Raw genomic sequence first — 7,448 nt, 5'->3', positions numbered from 1 at the left:
CCAAGTGAGGCGCGTTCAAGACAAACCTGGAAGCTGAAAAGCGAACATTCATGAGGCAGCGTGGTCCATCTCCAGCAGCAGATTTCTCTTTAACCACAAGGTCTGTCTTCACGTCCTGTCGTTTACCTGACCCGACCCTGATGCTGAACCCAGTCCTTCTGAACATGCAGGAAAAGGTGCCGAGGCGGCACACACTGCGTTGACTTAAGGAGTGACTGACCATTCTACTGCAGTCTGCATGAGGTGATACATGCAAGCTCATCACCAGAAAAAAAACATGCGATCGTATGGGTGCTCCCACACCCAGTCGATCAGATCAAAGCTCTGCAGTCTGTACTGACCTGGTCACGGGGTTCAGATATGCAACTTACCAAAGGAAGAGCCTCTACACATCTCGCCAACCTCAATGATGGAGGGAGCTTCAGCTGTCAGTTAATTCAATTCAATTCGCTCCGCGGGGACTTGTAGATACAGCTGAAGGCTCTGGACATTACATCCTGGCTGTTATATTGAATATGGAGATTGTTCCCAAAGACACTTTCGATTCACAACTTGCTCAAGGTTGGTCTGTTTGTTTAACACCTTCACTTACCTTTCTGGAGATGAGGGCGTAAACAGTGGAAAACTATCAGGCTGATAATCTTAAATACAGATTTGATCCTCGTCATGCAATCATAAATTACGTTAAATGCCCTTTGGCCTATTGAGACTTTGCCATCAGATAAAGACCGCAAGAATGTTTTCTGCACGATGCTGACGGCTGTAAATATGCTGATGCTTCAAATGCTCAAACAGAAACTTTGTAAATATTTTTTGATTTTCACCCTTCGAAGACGAGGCATGCCGGACAGTCACCATTCTCTGGGAGAACAGATTTTTCCTTCAATTCTGCCAAAACCTCTTGCCTTTCACTTTCAATTGATCCCCTGTCGCTATTCACCTTTCGACTAAGGGGAATAACTGCTGTTTACCCACTCTGTCGGTGCAGCTCTATCAGGCTCCCCTTTCCCCGCATCCTTCACTTCTCTTTTCCGAAGGAAACAATCCGACCTGATCAGGCTCTCTTCGCAGTTCAGCTGTCTCATCACAGGCAACCTCTGGGTGAGTGCGCTCTGCACCCTCCACTATACAACCACATCCTTCCTGAAAGATGGTGACCTGAACTGTGTACAGTGCTCCAGCGATAGTACAACCAAAGTTCTATGAAGCCTTAATATTATCTCTCTACCCTTTCTATATCTGCCATGACTGATAAAGTCAGGTTTTCCCGGAAGACATGTGAACTCCCCTATTAACCCATCTTGCCACCTTCAGGGGTCGGTGGGCACGTGCCCCAGGATCGCACTCTACCTTTAAGCTTACTCATCTCCTGACATTCATTGAACTACTCCTTTATGCTATTCCTTCTTTCAAAGTGCATCACCTCACACTTGTCAGGTTATCTTCTATCTGCCCAATGATCTGCCGATCTGGACAACTCATTTTGATCAACCTGTCATCTGGCACCTTCTTCCTTACTGTCAAACGCCCAGCCACTCTGTTTCATCAGGAAGCTTACTTATTTATCTTCTCACCTGCACCATTTCTGAAAACCACAGGCAATAACGGTCCACGCGCTGGTCCCTTTGGTGCAGCAATGCACACTGGGTTCCACTCACAATGCCAACCGTTTACCATCCTACTGTGCCTGTTGTCATCAAACCAACGACGGTTCAACTTGCTACATGCACTGGATCGCAAGAGTTTCGACCTTCTTTCTCATTCGCCCACTTTGCAACTTATCAAAAGCGTCGCTGAAATCAATAAAAACTACGTCAATTACACTCGCGCCATCTGCACACTTGGTGATCTACTCAAACAAGGTGAACCTGATTTATTCAGCATCAAATCCTTCCGACAAAACCATGCTGATTATTTCACATCGGACCTCAATCATCGAAATAAAGACTCTAAGATAATAAAGTGAAGCTAATTATCGGCTTCGCTGTTTGCTCCATACATATCACGATTACTGGTGTTACACTCAGTGGTCTATACTTCACTGTCCACACATCAATGCTCACTTTCATCCCCCTCCGTCCACACATCAACGAATTTAATACACGCCGTGACGTCGAACACTTCTTCCGTCGCCTCCGCCTCTGAGCTTACTTTCACAATCCTGCCCACCTTCTGAGGACCCCTTCGCCCACCTCCAACACACTGCATCCACCTGGACACCCAGCGCTGGCCTATTACCTGCCCTCGACCTGTTCATTTCCAACTACCGCCAGGACAGTAACCGCCTCAACCTGTCTACCCCCCCTCCCCCACTCCAACCTCTCACCCTCACAACGCGCAGCCCTCCAATCCCTCTGCTCCAATCCTGACCTCACCATCAAGCCAGCGGATAAAGGGGGCGCAGTGGTAGTCTGGCGCACTGACCACTACACCGCTGAAGCCACACGCCAACTCGAGGACACCTCTTCCTACCACCCCCTTGACCATGACTCCACCCCCCCATCACCAAACCATCATCTCCCAGACCATACAGAACCTCATCACTTCAGGAGATCTCCCACTCACAGCTTCCAACCTCATAGTCCGGGAATCCCGCACTGCCCGGTTCTACCTCCTTCCCAAGATCCACAAGCCTGACTACCCTGGCCGACCTATTGTCTCAGCATGCTCCTGCCCCACTGAACTCATCTCTACCTACCTCGACACTGTCCTATCCCCCCTAGTCTAGGAACCCCCCACATACATTTGAGACACCACCCACGCCCTCCACCTCCTCCAAGACTCCGTTTCCCCGGCCCCAATGCCTCATCTTCACCATGGATATCCAATCCCTCTGCACCTCCATCCGCCATGACCAGGGCCTCCAAGCCCTCCGTTTTTTCCTCTCCAGACGTCCCCGACATTATCCTTCCACCGACACTCTCATTCGTTTGGCCGAACTGGTCCTCACCCTTAACAATTTCTCCTTTGAATCCTCCCACTTTCTCCAGACCAAAGGGGTAGCCATGGGCACCCGTATGGGCCCCAGCTATGCCTGTCTCTTTGTTGGCTGCGTAGAGCAGTCGATCTTCCGTAATTACACCGGCACCACTCTCCACCTCTTCCTCCGCTACATTGATGACTGCATTGGCGCCACCTCATGCTCCCGCGAGGAGGTTGAGCAATTCATCAACTTCACCAACACATTCCACCCTGACCTTAAATTTACCTGGACCATCTCTGACACCTCCCTCCCCTTCCTGGACCTCTCCATCTCCATTAGTGACGACCGACTTGACACTGACATTTTTTACAAACCCACCGACTCCCACAGCTACCTGGATTACATCTCTTCCCACTCTACCTCCTGCAAAAATGCCATCCCGTATTCCCAATTCCTCCGCCTCTGCCGTATTTGCTCCCAGGAGGACCAGTTCCACCACAGAACACACCAGATGGCCTCCTTCTTTAGAGACCGCAATTTCCCTTCCCACGTAGTTAACGATGCCCTCCAACGCATCTCGTCCACATCCCGCACCTCCGCCCTCAGACCCCACCCCTCCAACCGTAACAAGGACAGAACGCCCCTGGTGTTCACCTTCCACCCTACTAACCTTCGCATAAACCAAATCATCCGCCGACATTTCCACCACCTCCAAATAGACCCCACCACCAGGAATATATTTCCTTCCCCACCCCTTTCCACCTTCCACAAAGACCGTTCCCTCCGTGACTACCTGCTCAGGTCCACGCCCCCCCTACAACCCACCCTCCCATCCTGGCACTTTCCCCTGCCACCGCAGGAACTGTAAAACCTGTGCCCACACCTCCTCCCTCACCTTCATCCAAGGCCCTAAAGGAGCCTTCCACATCCATCAAAGTTTTACCTGCACATCCACCAATATCATTTATTGTATCCGTTGCTCCCGATGCGGTCTCCTCTACATTGGGGAGACTGGGCGCCTCCTAGCAGAGCGCTTTAGGGAACATCTCCAGGACACCCGCACCAATCAACCACACCTCCCTGTGGCCCAACATTTCAACTCCCCTCCCACTCTGCCGAGGACATGGAGGTCCTGGGCCTCCTTCACCGCCACTCCCTTACCGCCAGACGCCTGGAGGAAGAACGCCTCATCTTCCGCCTCGGAACACTTCAACCCCAGGGCATCAATGTGGACTTCAACAGTTTCCTCATTTCCCCTTCTCCCACTTCACCCCAGTTCCAAACTTCCAGATTCGCACTGTCCCCATGACCTGTCCTACCTGCCTATCTTCTTTTCCACCTATCCACTCCACCCTCCTTCCTGACCTATCACCTTCATCCCCTCCCCCACTCACCTATTGTACTCTATGCTACTTTCTCCCCACCCCCACCCTCCTCTAGCTTATCTCTCCATCCTTCAGGCTCTCTGCCTTTATTCCTGATAAAGGGCTTTTGCCCGAAACGTCGATTTTACTGCTCCTCGGATGCTGCCTGAACTGCTGTGCTCTTCCAGCACCACTGATCCAGAATCTGGTTTCCAGCATCTGCAGTCATTGTTTTTACCCTCTCTACTTCCCTATCCCTAACTTCCACTTTGGTGAGAGTGACCGCAATTCGCTTATGTTTACTTTAGCGATGGAAAGGGGTAGCTGTATACCGGATGGCAGGAGTTATAGCTGGGGTAAAGGCAATTATGATGCGATTATGCAAGTTTTAGGATGCATAGGATGAGGAGGGAATCTGCAGGGGATGGGCACAAATGAACAACTACTGCGTGTCCTTGATAAATAAGTACCTATCCAGCAGGGAGGAAGTTGTTGAACCAGAGAGCTGTGAAGCTGAAGTTCTTGTCAAAAGGAAGAAGAAGGCTTATGTTCGGATAGGATGTGAAGTTTCAGTTAAGGTACTTGAGAGTTGCTTGTCACCCAAGAAACCGCGAGAGCTAAGTAGAACAAGGAGGAGACATGCGAAGTCGTTGGCAGATAGGAACAAGGAAAACCATAATATTTTCTACAGGTATGTCAGGAATCAAAGATTGAGCAGTGTAAGATTAGGGCCAATCATGGATTATAGTGGGAAGTTGTGCGTGGAGTAAACGGAGATAGTAGAATTTCTAAATGAATAATTTTCCTCAGTTTTCACACTGGCAAATGACAGTGTTGTCAATGAGAGTACTGAGATGCACACTGCTAGAATAAATGTGATTGAGGTTCACAGGGATGAGGTGTTAGCAATTCTGGTAACTGTGAACATAGACAAGCCCCCTGGGCTGATTGGGATTTATCCTAGGATTCTCTGGAAAGCGAGGGAGGAGATTCCCGAACCTTTGGCTTTGATGTTTTTGTCATCATTTTGTCCACAGGAATAGATTAGATTACTTACAGTGTGGAAACAGGCCCTTCGGCCCAACAAGTCCACACCGACCCGCCGAAGCGTAACCCACCCATGCCCCTACATTTACCCCTTACCTAACACTACGGGCAATTTAGCATGGCCAATTCACCTGACCCTGCACATCTTTGGACTGTGGGAGGAAACCGGAGCACCCGGAGGAAACCCACGCAGACACGGGGAGAACGTGCAAACTCCACACAGTCAGTCGCCTGAGGCGGGAATTGAACGGCGGGAATAGTGCAATCAGACTGAAGGAGAGCAAAAGTCGTCCCATTGTTTAAGAAGGGGAGGAGAGACAACTCTGGTCATCACCTCAAAAAGACTAAAAATGAGACTGGCGAGGAAACAGCTGATGCAACTGCCTTCATGGAAGGAGTTGTTATCGAGCCAGCATGTGGCAGAACATCTGTCCCAGAGGTCATCATCCACTACCCTGCCGATGGGCTGTTCTGCAGAGAGCCTCTTCTCCATGGGGAGCCTGTTTAAGACTCATGTCACCAAAGTGCACGGAATAAAGATCATCCGAGCAAAATGTTCACGCTGTGACAAAGCAGGAGAATACCATTCAATCGCCTACCACTATCCAAAATGCAAAGGAGCAAAGCACCCCCCAACTGGGGACTTTGCATGCAGCGCAACCGTTTTCTACACAGTCGGGCCTTGGTCAACGCGAGAGGCACAGACAACTGGTTCTACGCAACGAGAAACGCCTCAAGCCGACACCCAAAGTCAAGGGCAAACCTGGGAGAAGTGACCGCGTACGGTCACAGGAGGGGGTGGCACTCCTGAGGGAATTGGAGGTGAGATTTGCAGGACGCAAGTTTATCAAAGAAATCCATCGCCAGCATCCTTAAAACAAAAACACCAAAGCAAATCTCGGATAACCGCAGGCTCCTGGCAAACACCCCGGCAGAGTTCACAACCATGAGACGCGCACGATCCCGAGGCAGAGAGTGTCCAGGAAAATTCCGACAATCGAGCCCAACGCCAAAGAGCCAGCCGAAGAACACCGGTTTCGATCCCTAAACATCGGGACGTAGATGACCAGCTTACACGAGCTGAAGTGCTCTTGAGTGCGAGGAACGACCCGGACACGCTTCCCCTCGGAATCGGACTAGTGGAAAGTATTACCGACCTACTAATGAATAGTCGGAAAAGACAGGACAAGACAAGAGGCCTCAAAAAGACCGGGCCAAGAAAGACAAAATGACCGGTAGCAAAGTGCCACAGCAGCTTTACAAAACTAACCGGCGCCAACTAGATCACGGGGACGCCAACCTCATCAAAAGAGGAGTTGGAGACATGTTTCTCTGAGAAACTGTCAGCACCAAATAAAAAAATCAAACATAAATAAGTATGCCCCATACACTGGCAAAGTCGATGACGGGTCCTTGATGAAACCCATCGAGGTAGAGGAGGTTGAAGCGACCATTAAGGGGATAGACGAGAACAGTGCCGCCGGACCAGACGGCCTGAAACTGCAGGACATAAGAACAATCCATGAGCAAGAGGAAACTAGTCTACCCTGCCTCTTCTCCCTATGACTAAAGTCAGGCACGATACCCGATTCACTAAAAAAAAGAGTCGAACGGTCCTGATTCCTAAGTGCGAGGATAAGGGCCGCTTGAAAAACATTCACAACTGGCGACCAATAACCATCGCTCTGATGCTGCTCCGGCTGTTCACGAAAATAATGGCAAAACGCCTGAGTGAAGCAATCGAAATAAAGCCCAGGCAAAAGGGGTTCCGAGCAGCCACTCCTGGATGCAATGAAAACATTGTCATCTTGAAAACAGCATGAAGTGAGCAAAGCACAATCGCAAGGACCTCGCTGTTGTCTTTGTCGATCGAGCGAAAGCGTGTGACTCGGTTGGGCACAAGCTATTGATCAAATCCTTGCAAAGAGTGAAACTCCCCAAAGCCTTTGTAAGTCTCATCGAAGACCTATGCACTGGCAACACCGCAGTGGTGGAAGGGGACGGAAACTTAACCACCCCAATAAACATTGAGAGGGGCGTAAAACAAGGCTCTCACCAATGTTATTTAACGTCGCTTTGGATCCATTGGCATGCTCTCTGGAGAGGGCCAACTC

General features: G+C 50.0%; 1 pseudogene; it reads left to right on the top strand.

The window, feature by feature from the left end:
- Positions 1-4,721: 4,721 nt before the first annotated feature.
- On the top strand, positions 4,722-7,157 carry LOC148138238 (uncharacterized; annotated as a pseudogene).
- The last annotated feature ends 291 nt before the right edge of the window (positions 7,158-7,448 follow it).

This window comes from Chiloscyllium plagiosum, unplaced genomic scaffold, assembly GCF_037043375.1.
Source record: "Chiloscyllium plagiosum isolate Xiang-an unplaced genomic scaffold, Cpla_swu_hap1 HiC_scaffold_41, whole genome shotgun sequence".
Taxonomy (NCBI): Eukaryota; Metazoa; Chordata; class Chondrichthyes; order Orectolobiformes; family Hemiscylliidae; genus Chiloscyllium; species Chiloscyllium plagiosum.
The sequence above is the reverse complement of the archived record's forward strand: the minus strand, read 5'-3'. Positions and strand labels throughout refer to the sequence as shown.